Genomic DNA, 12986 nt, shown 5'->3' with positions numbered 1-12986 from the left:
TGTTCTTGCGTCCATGCCCCTGGATGCTGCACACACCTGTGGGGTTGAAGGCTTCCAGCCATGGGAGCAACGCACACAGTCTTATCTGTTTCAGACTCTGAGTCTTCCTGGTGGGTGCTGCCTCCTGTCCCTGACCCAGTCCAGACCCACTTCTCTGGCCTGAGCAGGGCTGGCCACACCCTCATGTGGAAAATGGAACTGGTTTTGTCCTGCTCAGGAAATGGTTGGAGGAGACGCAGCCTACAGAGGGAGGCGTGTGGAAGGAAGGGGGACCCTGCGCCTGCCTGCCTCCCAGGGAGGGGAGGGGGAGTCACCGACTCCAGAGCAGATTCTCCATTTTCCGGGGGTGAGACCTGCAGCATGAGGGAGCTGGCTGTCTTTGAGCGAGAGGGTGGCTGGGGGTGGGGGTGTGCCGGCAGAGGCTGGATGGTAGGGGCACCTTTGGGGTAGAAATCACCACCACCATCATGCTTGGCCTTGAGTGTCGTACTTCCCAAGCCAAGGAGGGGGGGCAGAGTGTAGGTTAAAGTGTACCTCTGCTGTGTGACTTGACTCCACCCCCCAGAGGAGAGAAGGGGACAGTCTGACCTCAGATGCCCAAGGTCCCCTGGCACGTGTGTGTGGAGCTGGTGCTAAGGGTGGATTATTGGTCTGCCTTGCCCACCCTTGGCTGCCCATATTGTCCACCCAGCCCTGTCTCCTCACTGGCCCAAGGAACCCCACACTCACCCTGCCTAGCTCTGGCTTCCATTGTAGGGGAGCAAGAGTGGGGATGGGGAGAGGGGGTTACCTGAGGGGCCAGTGGGAATTGGTTCGTGTGCCCCAAGGCCTTGCTACCAGAGGCTGGTACAGCAGGGGATGGATTTTGCTCAACTCACCTGCCCCTCTATGTCATGTCCTCCGGGCTGGCTAGTGTTCCTGGGACCTGCACCGTTGGTTCACCCCACTTTGAATATTCTCTCCAATTGTCACAGCTGGGACTCAAATCCTCAAATGGCCAATTAGTTGAGACGGTGGCTTCTGAGTGTGCTGGGACTCCCAAATCCCTGGGTGCCAGGAAGTTGAGGTCCTGTGACCAAACGTACTCTCACACCTCTCAGGCTGAGACAAGGAAGGCAGGGAGCCTGAAATCCCGCGGCAAGCACGGAGGTCCAACAGGAGGGAAGCAAGACCACTCCGAGGGACCCAGGGCCCATCCTGGCAAAGGCACTCCCTGTGCAGCAGCTGTGAGCAAAATTGGCCCCAGTTCCTGCTCCTCTGCGTCGTCTGTCCCTGTGGTTGTGAGAAAGAGTGACATGCAAGAGTCTGTGCCTGGGGAAGCAGCACAGCCCTTACTCAGCCCTAATGTGGCCCTTCCCTCAGTGCAGACAGAGTAAATATACCTCATAAAGAAAAAGTTCTAATCCTGGACAGAAATCCAAAATCAAAATATAAAGTGGATTTATTAAGTTTAATATTAAAATGTGGGAAGTAGGTAAGGAAACAGCTAGAGATACTTGTATCACAGACATCATAAGCAAAACAAGGCTGTTGTAGCTCAACAATCATTAGGCAAAATAGATTTCAGGAGAAAACGTTTGCTTATAAAGGGACATTTCGTCATGACAATGTGTAAACCAATGGAGTGATGATAAAAATATAGGTGTAGAGAATGTTTTGCCCATGTTCTCTTCCAGGAGTTTGTCTTGTCTTATGTTTAAGTCTTTGAGCCATTTTGAGTTTATTTTGGTGCATGGTGTGAGGGTGTGTTCTAGTTTCACTGACTTGCATGCTGCTGTCCAGGTTTCCCAGCAAGGCTTGCAGAAAAGACTGTCTTTTCCCCATTTTATGTTCTTGCCTCCTTTGTCAAAGAGGAATTGACCATAGGTGTCAGGGTTTATTTCTGGGTCCCCTATTCTGTTCCATTGGTCTGCATGTCTGTTTTGGGACCAGTACCACACTGTCTTGATGACTGGCTTTGTAATATTGTCTAAAGTCTGGGAGAGTTATGCCTCTGGCTTGGAACTTGTTCCTCAGAAGTGCTTTGGCAATTCTGGGTCTTTGGTGGTTCCATATAAATTTTTGGATTGCTTGTTGTAGTTCTGTGAGAAATGTCACGGGTCGTTTGACAGGGATTGCATTGACTCTGTAGATTGCTTTGGGTAGTATGGCCATTTTGACCATATTAATTTTTCCAACCCAGGAGCATGGAACATCTTTCCATTTCTTTACATCTTCTTTAACTTCTTTGATTAATGTTTTATAGTTCTCGGCATATGCGTCTTTCACCTCCTTGGTCAGGTGTATGCCCAGGTATTTGACATTTTGGGATGCAGTTTTAAAAGGTAGTGTATTTTTGTATTCCTTTTCTAATATGTCATTGTTAGTATAGAGAAATGCGGCTGACTTCTGAATGTTAATCTTCTATCCTGCTACTTTGCTGAATTTGTTGATCCGTTCAAGTCAATTTGGGGTTGAGTCCTTAGGCTTTTCTATATCTAGTATCACATCATCTGCATACAGTGACAGTTTTACCTCTTCTCTTCCTATTTGGATGCCTTTTTGTTTGTTTGTTTGTTTGTCTGATTGCTGTGGCTGGGACTGCCAGTACTATGTTGAGCAAGAGTGGTGAGAGTGGGCGTCCTTGTCTTGTTCCAGATTTCAGTGGGAAGGCTTTCAGCTTTTCTCCTTTGAGTATCACATTTGCTGTGGGTTTGTCATAAATGGCTTTATGTTAAGGAAAGTTTCCTCTATAGCCACTTTGGTGAGAGTGTTTATCATGAATGGATGTCGGGCTTTGTCAAATGCTTTTTTGGCATGTATTGAGATGATCTTGTGGTTTCTGACTTTTCTTTTGCTAATGTGGTGTATGGTGTTGATTGATTTGCATATGTTGAACCATCCTTGTGTACCTGGGATGAATCCCACCTGGTCGTGGTGCATGATCTTTTTGATATGTTGTTGGATTCGGTTGGCTAAAATTTTGTTGAGAATTTTCATGTCCATATTCATCAAAGATATTGGCCTATGGTTTTCTTTTTTGGTGGCATCTTTGTCTGGTTTTGGAGTTAGGGTGATGGTGGCATCATAGAATGTCTTTGGGAGTGTTCCTTCTTCTTCAACCTTTTGAAAAAGTTTAAGGATGGGTATAAGTTCCTCTTTGTATGTTTGGTAGAATTTGCCTGTGAAGCCATCTGGTCCTGGGCTTTTCTTTGAAAGGAATGTTTTTATGACACATTCAATTTCATTTCTAGTGATCGGTCTGTTCCGTGGATCTATTTCTTCTTGATTCAGTTTTGGCAGGTGTAAGTCTCTAGCAAGCTGTCCATTTCTTCTAGGTTGTCCAATTTGTTGGCATATAATTGTTGATAGTATTCTCTCATGGTTCTTTGTATTTCTGTAGTGTCCATTGTGACTTCTCCTTTTTCATTTCTTATTTTGGTTATTTGGGTTTTTTGCTCTCGTCTTCTTGGTGAGTGTAGCCAGAGGTTTGCCATTTTCATTTACCTTTTCCAAGAACCAGCTCTTGATTGATTGAGTTTGTCTATTGTTTTTTGAATCTCTATTTCATTGATTTCCTCTTTGATCTCTATGGTTTCCATCTTTCTGCTGACTTTAGGGGTTTTTTTGTTGTCCTTTTTCTGCTTCATTTAGGTGGTGAGTTAAGTTGTTGATTTGAGAGTCTTCTTCTTTTTTGAGGAAGGCCTGTATTGCTATGCACGTCCCTCTGAGCACTGCTTTTGCAGCATCCCATAGATTTTGAGTGGTTGTGTCTTCCTTATCACTTGTCTCGAGGTATTTTTTAATTTCCTTCTTGATTTCCTCATTGACCCAGTGGTTATTTCAGTAGCCTGTTGTTTAGTCTCCATGTCGTAGGTTTTTTCTCATTCTTTTCCTGTGGTTGACTTCTAGTTTCATGCCATTGTGGTCAGAGAAGATAGCTGAAATAATGTCTATACTCTTAAATTTGTTGAGGTTAGCTTTGTGCCCCAGTACGTGATCCGTTCTTAGAATGTTCCATGTGCACTTGAGACGAATGTGTATTCTGATTTTTTGGATGTAATGTCCTGAAAATGTCGATTAAGTCTAACTTTTCTGTCATGGCATTTAGGGTCTCTGTGGCTTTATTGATTTTCTGTCTAGAGGATCTGTCCACTGATGTGAGTGTGGTGTTAAAGTCTCCTGCTATGATTGTATTCCCATCAATTTCTCCTTTTATGCCTGCTGGTGTTTGTTGCAGGTATCTGGGTGTTCCTATATTGGGGGCATATATATTGATGATTGTAATATCTCTTCTTGAATGGATCCTTTAGCCATTAAATAGTGTCCATCCTTTGTCTTTCTTTATGGCCTTCGTTTTAAGTCTATATTGTCTGAGATGAGTATTGCAACTCCAGCTTTCCTGTCTTGTCCTTTGGCCTGAAACATCTTTTCCCCTCCCCTCACTTTCAATGTATATGTGTCCTTTGCCCTAAGGTGAGTTTCTTGTAGGCAGCAGATTGACGGTTTTTGCTTTGTTATCCAATCTGCCAGTCTGTGTCTTTTGATTGGAGCATTCAGTCCATTGACCATCTAAGGTGATTACTGATAGATATGTATTTATTGCCACTTTCAACCTTGTTTTCCAGTTGATTCTGTGTTTCTCTTTTCCTCTTTTCTTTTTTTGTTTGGATGGTTTCCATTTATTTTACGCTTGAGGACTTTTCTTTTCAGTTTTTGTGAATGTAATGTTTGGTTTTGATTTGTGGTTGTCCTGTTTTTAAAGTAGGTTAACCCCTTCCTGTATCTGCTTGCTTTAGCCTGATACTCATATAGGCTCAAGCACATCATTAAAATAAAAAAGAATCTATTCTTTCTGTCTTCCCTTGTCCACATTGTATGATTTTGATGTCTGTTTTTTTTTTTAACATCTTTGTGTTTAGATCTGTATGCTGGCTTCATTAAGTGACTGCTTTCCAAGTGTGGTTTCCTCCATCCTAGTTCTTCCTTTTTTATTTTTAAAGTTAGAGAAGCCCTTTCAGTATTTCTTTTGGAGTGGGTTTCAGATTGCTGTACTCTTTTAGCTTTTGTTTGTTGGAGAATTTCTTTATTTCCCCTTCAATTTTAAACGATATTCTTGCTGGATAGGGTATTGTAGGTTGCAGATTTTGTCCTTTCAGTACTTTAAATATACCTTTCCTCTCCCTCCTGGCCTGTAGGGTTTCTGTAGAGAAATGAGCTGATAGGCTTATTGGGGTTCCCTTGTAATTAACAGTTTGCTTTTCTCTTGCTGCCTTTAGAATCCTCTCTTTATCTTTAACTGTTGCCATTTTTGGTATGATATATCTTGGTGTGGTTCTATTTGGGTTCAACTTGTTTGGGGCCCTCTGTGCTTCCTGTATCTTGATATCAGCATCCTTTAGATGTGGAAAGTTTTCAGCCATAAATTCTTCAAATATATTTTCAATCCCCTTTGCATTTTCTTCACCTACTGGAATAACTATTATACGTAGTTTGGCCCACTTTATATTATCCCATGGGTTTCAGATATTGCTTTCATGGTTTTTTATTTGCTTTTCTGTCAGCAGTCCTGAGTGGGTGATTTCCACTATTCTATCTTCCATGTCACTAATTCATTGCTCAGCATTATACATTCTGGTCTTTGTTGCCTTTGGCTCAGTTTGTATCACTGCAAATGAATTTTCTAGTTTTTCTTGGCCCCTCCTTATATTTTCTAGTTCATTAATAAGTCCACAAATAACAATTGCTGCAGAGGGTGTGGAGAAAAGGGAACCCTCCTGCACTGTTGGTGGGAATGTAGCTGGTAAAACCACTATGGAAAACGATATGCAGGTACCTCTTAGAAATCTGTACATAGAACTAGCATATGACCCAGCCATCCCACTCTTGGGCATATAGCTGGATGAAGATTTCCTTTAAGAAGGCACATGCACGTGTATGTTCATTGCAGCACTATTCACAAGAGCCAAGACATGGGAACAACGCAAAGGTCCATCAACAGTTGATTGGATAAGGAAGATGTGGTATATATACACAATGGAATATTACTCAGCCATAAAAAAGAATAAAATGATGGCATTTATGGCAAAATGAATGATGAGACTCTCATCCTGAATGAAGTAAGTCAGCAAGAGAAAGACAATTACCATATGATACCACTTATATCTGGAATCTAATTTGTGGCACAAAGGAACCTATGTACCGAAAAGAAACTCATGGACTTGGAGAATAGACTTGTGGTTGCCAAGAGGGTAGGGGAGGGAGTGGGATGGACTGGGAACTTGGGGTTAATAGGTGCAGACTATTGCCTTTGGAGTGGATTAGCAATGGGATCCTGCTGTGTAGCACTGGGAAGTATGTCTAGTTACTTATGATGGAATATGTAATGTGAGAAAAAGGAATGTATACATGTATGTGTAGCTGGGTCACCATGCTGTAGAGCAGAAAAAGAAATAAAAGTTAAAAAAGTAGAGGTGTACACAATAACAAAGATTTAAAATTTGTAAATTAAAAACGGAAAGAATGCAAATGAAGTGCAAACATCCAAATCATGGTTGATATTTTACAATATACTTCTCTCTGTAATTGAAAAAACAAATGGAAATATTGTGGTCTTCTGTTAGAGTTGGTTCAAAATATGAACTGCACAGACCTCCTTGGCACAGATGGAATGCTACACGCAGCAGCCACGGAACATAAATCCCCTTGGAGCACATGGAACCTCATGGTAGTAAGGAGACCAGGGTCTCCCTCCAAAACCTGTCTACCAAGAAACTCAGAATGTGACCTTCTTTAGAAATAGTGTCTTTCCCAACCAATTGGTGAGCATTAGGCTTGCTGAATTAGCTGAACCATAACTCCAATGGCTTGTGTCCTGATCAGAAGAGGAAAGGTCACTGAGACACAGAGACTCAAAGACACAAGGAAGAAGGGCATGGAGAGACTGGGTGGGGTTAGCAGTGATTTTGCAACAGGAAAATGAAGGCCAAGGACACCAGGAGCCTCCAGAGGCCAGAAAGAGGCAAGGAAGAAGGTTTTCCTAGAGCTGTCATGGGCAGCTGGCCCTGCTGGCCACCTGAATTTGGACGTCGACCTTCCAGCCTTGTGAGAATGTGAATTCCTTTTGCCATGAATCATCCACTTTGTGTGACTTGACGGTGGCGGCCATAGTGACTCACACTGCAGGGCGGTGAGGCAGTGTGCTTTCACCTGGCAGGGTCAGCAGCGCACCTTCCCTCTCCTGTCTCAGGGCTGGATCACCTCTGTGGCATTAGGTCAAAATATACTGTGCAGGATCCTGACCGCCTTTCCCTGTCCTTCCGCTGTCCAGTGCATTCATTTCATTTCACTGGTTTTCAACATGAAAACATACCCACTTACTGGTGGAATCTTCTTGAGGGAGACATTTCGGTTAATTCAGGTTTATTATTATTTTTTTGAATAATGAATATTATGTAATGGAAAATTTCTCCTCTCTAAAGTGTGCATCTAGAAGTGGATTCCTGAGGAATCCACTAATTTTCCCTCAACTTCATTAATTTTCATATAAATCTGATGTCGTGGAGTCTCCTTTCACATTCCATCTTTCTTCATTCTTGCCATTCGATTACTCTGCTCAAGTGTAAATGCAAATCCTTCTCCTTTCAAAAGTCGTGGCTATGAGGTCCTGCAGCAACTCTAAGCTGCTCCAGTGACCATGGTGGGCACAGACGGTCCCATGGCAATCCCTCCATTCCCTTCCCATGGCTCTAGAAGCTACTACAGGGGTGTCTACACCTGTAACTTCCAGAGCCACAGCTGGCTGATTTCTTCTTGCTCTAAGTCCTTCAGGCATTTCGCTGGTTTTGCTGAGCAACTTCATCATGGAAAATTCTTCCTCATGTGTGCACTTCTCTGGGCAATTTTCTCTCAAAATGATTGTGCCGATGAAATACCACCAGCCGTGTAGGAGTCTTTGTTTTCCCCCTTATTTCCCTCTTTCCCATTTTTATAGGTAGGTTAAATTCGTACTTTTCTAATTTTTTTTCCTGTTTCTTAAATGATTTTTATTTTTCCCATTAGAGGTTGTTTACAGTGATCTATTTTCTAGTATTCAGCAAAGTGACCCAGTCATACCTACATATTGCCATATACACATTCTTTTTCTCATATTATCCTTTGTCATGCTCAATCAAAAGTGTCTAGATATAGTTCCCTGTGCTATAGAGCAGGATCTCACCACTTATCCACTTCAAGTGGAATGATTTGTATTTATTAACCCCAGGCTCCTGGTCCATCCCACTCCCTTCCCCTCCCTCTTGGCAACCACAAGTCATGTTCTCCAAGTCCTTGAGTTTCTCTTCTGTAGAAAATTTCTTTTGTGCCATGTGTTACATTCCAGATATAAGCGATAGCATATGGTATTTGTCTTTCTCTTGCTGACTTAGTTCACTTAGTTTGAGAGTCTCTAGTTCCATCCACGTTGCTGCAAGTGGCATCATTTTGTTCTTTTTTATGGCTGCGTAGTGTTCCATTGTGTATATGTAGCACATCTTCTTAACCCATTCATCTGTCGATGGACATTTAGCTTGTTCCTATGTCTTGGCTCTTGTGACTAGTGCTGCAATGAACATACAGGTGCATGCATCTTTTTCAAGGGACGTTTTCACCAGCTATAAGCCCAAGAGTAGGATTTCTGGGTCATATGGTAGTTCCATATAGAGTTTTCTGAGGTACCTGGATACTGTTTTCCATAGTGGCAGTACCATTTACATTCCCACCAACGGTGTAGGAGGGTACCCCCTTTCTCCACACCCTCTCCAGCATTTGTTATTTGTTGACTTGCTACTGATGGCCGTTTGAACAGGTGTGAGGTGGTACCTCCGAGTAGTTTTGATTTGCATTTCTCTAATAATTAGCGATGTTGAGCATTTTGTCATGTGCCTGTTTGCCCTCTAAGCTGTCTAATTCTTATTTGCATTTCCGAGTTGCCAGCGACTTCTATTAACTTTTCAAAGCATTTTCTGCCTTGTGAGCCTTGTTGCTTATTATTCTATTAGCTATTTGACCAATGTACAGTTTCAATTGTGTAGCCTAAAAGGAATCTTGAGTTTTTGTCAGGAGATATCTCCTTTGCTCTTTCTTCTATTTCAGAGTTCCTCTGCATATTCGTTGAGACGGTGCTTCCAATGCTAGAGTCTGTTTGTTCCACTGTATAGAAATCCTATGAAGAATTAATCGTGTTGATTTTAGAGTGATGGTAATGTTTCCTTTTGGAAGGCGGGAATTGGGATTGAGTCAGTTTCTTTCTCGTGGTCTGGGTGGCGGTGAGTTCCAGGAGCTGGTTTTATTTTAGTGTCTTGTCCTGTATCTATGAATGCGTAGGATTAGTGTAAACGTTCATACTTCCTGTCTTCCACTGCGAGGGGAGAAAGGTGGTGGCTGGGGCTGGGGGTCTGTGTCCTGTCGCAGTGACAACATCATCCCTGCCTCTGGTGTGATGGAGCAGGGCCCCCAGGAACATCGGTGCCAGGTGGAACCACCGCATTGGCCTCAGACCACGGACCTGGCTCCTGTCTGAGAGGCACTGCTTGTCTGGCCTGAGCTGCTTGAGCCAAGGGCATTCCTGCTGACGTCAGAGTCACTAGGGGAGTGTCTGACCACGGATTTTAATGCTTATTTTAAACAAATGTCTTGGTGATTGTGTTGAAGGTGGGCTGACAAGAGGCAAAGTGGAAGCGGGGCCCTGTCCATCAATGTATCTCACCGCCTGGAGGTGGGGGATGGGGGATGGGGGCTGGGGGGTGGAGGGTGGGGAGTTGGGGTTTGACAGGAGCCCACATGTGGGTGGAGCCAGGAGCGAAGGTTAAGAGTATGTGAAAGTGTGAGGGATTTCTTTCTGTGACATTTGAGTCAAGGTGATAGAGAAAGCCATTTATTTTCTCTCCTACAGCTCAAGACATTTTTGAAGACAGTCAATCATTATATGCCTCCTATACATACATAAGTGGAGGAGAGAGACTAACTAGCATTACTGCCTAGTATGGAGTAATTACCATTAGAACAGGTGATGTTTCGGAAATCAGTCAATTCAGCATCCAGCACATTAAGGGAATAATGGGGGAAAGCCATGATCATCTCAACGAATGCAGATCAAATTCAGAAAACTTCAGCACTCTGTCATTACAAAATATACCAAGGGCACAGTGCAAATGGAAGAAAGTCCGTCCCCTTAATGGAGTCCATACATGAAAGCCCTCAGCTAAGATCATGTTCACTAGTAAGAGAAAGATCTTCCTTTAGTTCTCAGGACAACGTAAGAATACCTGCTCTCTACTCTTCTCAGCATAATACTGGGGTCCTGGCAAGAGTAACTATGCATGCTCTAAAAAAGGGAGGTCCAAAGTCTAAAAGAAGTAAAAATATCGTGTTTACAGATGACTTGCTACACAGAAAACCTTAAGGCTTGTGAAAAGTCTAAGAAATCATAAAATTAGCAAAGTGTCATATACAAAATCAATACATCAAAACTGAGACCATTGCTATGTACTATCAATGAATAATATCAAAAGGAAATTAATACAGCAGCTCCATTTACAAAGACATCAAAAAGAATACAATACAACGTGGCACAGTGGTTAAGGAATCCAACTAGGAACCATGAGGTTGCAGGTTCGATCCCTGCCCTTGCTCAGTGGGTTGATGATCCGGCATTGCCGTGAACTGTGGTGTAGGTTGCAGATGTGGCTTGGATCCTGCGTTGCTGTGGCTCTGGCGTAGGCTGGCAGCTACAGCTCCGATTCGACCCCTAGCCTAGGAACCTCCATATGACACCGAAGTGGCCCAAGAAATGGAAAAATGACAAAAAAAAAACCAAAAAACCCAACTTAACCAAGGGTGAAAAAAGCTCAATAGATGTAAAAGTAAAAACACAGCTGAGCGAAATTACAGGGAACCTTCATGAAGGAAAACCATCCCTCGTGCCTGATTGGGAAGATGCCGGCACTTCCCAATGTGACCGAAGATGCAGTGTAAGCCTCATCACAACCCACAGTCTCATTTTTCTGCAGAAAATGAAAAGTTCATTTTCAAATTCGTATGGAGCCTCCGGGGATCACAAAGAGCTAAAACAACGTGGAAAAAGAAGAACAGGAGTCCCTGTTGTGGTTCAGCAGTAACAAGCCAAGTAGCATCCGTGAAGACTCAGATTCAGTCCCTGACCTCGCTCACTTGGTGAGGATTAGGCATTGCTGGCCAGCTGTGGTTTAGGTTGCCAACCCCGCTCAGATCCCGAGTTGTGGTAGCTGTGGTGCCGCCGGCAGCTGTAGCTCTAATTCGGCATCTAGCCTGGAAAATTCCATATGACATGGATGCAGCCACATAAAGACCAAGAAAAGAAAAGAAAAGAAAAGGAAAAAAGAAAAAAGAAGGAAAAAGAAAACAAAGAAAAGAAAATGAAGAGCCAAAGTGCAGGCCTCAGACTTCTTGATTTCTTTCTTCTGTTTTTCTTTCCCTTTCCTTTGTTTGTGGCTGTGCCTGCAAAATGTGGACATTTCTGGGCCAGGGACTGACCCTGCACCACAGCAGGGACCAGAGCCCCTGCAGGGTCAATTCCAGTCCTTAACCCAGAAGTGCCACAGAGAATTCCACTTTATGGTTTCAAAATATTACAAAGCTCCACTAATCCAGACAGGGTGGTAGTGGGACAAAGACATACTTATAAAGCAGTGGAGCCAGTAGAGAGCTCGGAAAGGAACCTTCATAGATATAGTCAAATGAGCTTCAACATGCGTGCCAAGACACCTCACTGGGAATAGGCAGCCCTCGACAAATGGCACTGGGAAAGTGGCTGCTCATATGCAGAAGTATAATGTTGGTCCCTTACCATGCATTGTGAACAAGTGAACTCAAAGCGGATTTGAAACATCAATGCATGACCTAAATCTCTCCAACTCCTAGAAGAAAACAGGAGAAAAACTCCATGACCTTGGATTTGGCAGTGATTGCTTGGCTGTGACTCCAAAAGCATGGGACACAAAAGTGGAAAGAGACGCATGGGACTCTAACAGACTTAAAACTCTGTGCATTCGAGATGTAAATAGCCACGTGGAAAGCCAGCCTGTGGCATGGGAGAACACATCTGTAACTGCTATGTCTGATGGGGGTCATATCCGTAATAGATAGTGTATTCCCAGAAACGATTAAAAACCGGTGTGGAATGCTCTGAGGAAACCACTAACAGGAAGTGCCATCAGCAGTGAGAAATCAGTGCAGAAAAGGACTTAAATAACAGTGTGAGAAAGCAACTTCTGAGGTGGAAGGAGTGTTTGCATATCTTACATCTGATAGGAGGGCAATGAAATTCAGGATATATAAAGAATCTCTACGATTAAATAGACCAATAATACAATTAACGATCTTCAGATTTCTTTTTTTTTTGTCTTTTTTGTTGTTGTTGTTGTTGTTGTTGCTATTTCTTGGGCTGCTCCTGCAGCATAGGGAGGTTCCCAGGCTAGGGGTCGAATCGGAGCTGTAGCTGCCAGCCTACGCCAGAGCCACAGCAATGCGGGATCCGAGCCGCATCTGCAACCTACACCAGAGCTCACGGCAACGCCGGATCGTTAACCCACTGAGCAAGGCCAGGGACCGAACCCGCAACCTCATGGTTCCTAGTCGGATTCGTTAACCACTGTGCCACGACGGGAACTCCCAGATTTCTTGAAGTTGTGTCTCTAAAGATGCTCTAAAGATGCTCTACAAATTGCCAGCAAACACATCAGAAGATGCTCAAAGTCACTAATCGTTAGGGACGAGAAACCAAGAAAGAGATACTACTTCACAATCATTATGATGGCCACCATCAAAAGGAAAGGAACATATGTTGATCGACTTGGAGAAAGTGGAATGGTATTGCACCATTGGGAGGTATATAAAATGGTCAGCCATTCTGGAACATGATATAGCATACCCCTCAAAATGGAAAAGAATTAGTGTGTAGTCCAGTAATCACATGTTTGACTGTGTACCCC

Source organism: Phacochoerus africanus, chromosome 3 (genome assembly GCF_016906955.1).
Source record: "Phacochoerus africanus isolate WHEZ1 chromosome 3, ROS_Pafr_v1, whole genome shotgun sequence".
NCBI lineage: Eukaryota > Metazoa > Chordata > Mammalia > Artiodactyla > Suidae > Phacochoerus > Phacochoerus africanus.
The sequence above is the reverse complement of the archived record's forward strand: the minus strand, read 5'-3'. Positions refer to the sequence as shown.